Below are 723 nucleotides of genomic sequence, written 5' to 3'. Positions count from 1 at the left end.
TGTTGACGGTTTGGATCGGACTCTTCGGGATTTCGTGATGGCAACCCAAGAGCGGCTCGTCTCTCGCGCAACATTCTCTGCATAGTCGGGTTTCCCACCGCCATCACGTCTAGCAGATTCTCAAGAGAGACTAAACGAACCTGCTGGCTATCCATTCGATCTTTCATCTGAGAAGTCTCTTCATCCCTTCTCGAAGTATATGATGAAGTTGCCCTTTCTACTTCGTTAACAGAGCATATGCCGACTATTCGTCCCTTCTTTTTAGGAGTCACCTATAAAATTAAAATATATATTAATATAGTTAGTTATGTTAAAATATTAAAAATAACGTAAAAAAAAATTTTAAGTTGTACCTCTTCGAAGATTCTGTCGGCCTCTTCGGTGGTCAATGTGACGGGTAATCCATCGGGAGACTGCAGGGTTAGTTGCGTCTCCCGTTCTTCAATCCGAGCAGCCACTGCATGGAAGAGTTTCTCAGATGCAGGATCCACAAAAACTCCGTCGGATGTGGCGTGAGTCATTTTGAATACCTCAGACAGAGATGGTAAGACTTCCGCCTTCTCTAACTACAAAAAAAAAACAAAATATTAAAATTTAAATTAATTGAAAATTTTAAAATAAATATTAAAAACAAAACTTACAGCTTCTAGACGGATTCATGCATGAGGTTTTTGTCCGGTTCTGTGAACCATAGTCAAATGACCATCTTTATCCTTCGTCCTT

This window comes from Brassica oleracea, chromosome C3, assembly GCF_000695525.1.
Source record: "Brassica oleracea var. oleracea cultivar TO1000 chromosome C3, BOL, whole genome shotgun sequence".
In the NCBI taxonomy this organism is placed as follows: Eukaryota; Viridiplantae; Streptophyta; class Magnoliopsida; order Brassicales; family Brassicaceae; genus Brassica; species Brassica oleracea.
The sequence above is the reverse complement of the archived record's forward strand: the minus strand, read 5'-3'. Positions refer to the sequence as shown.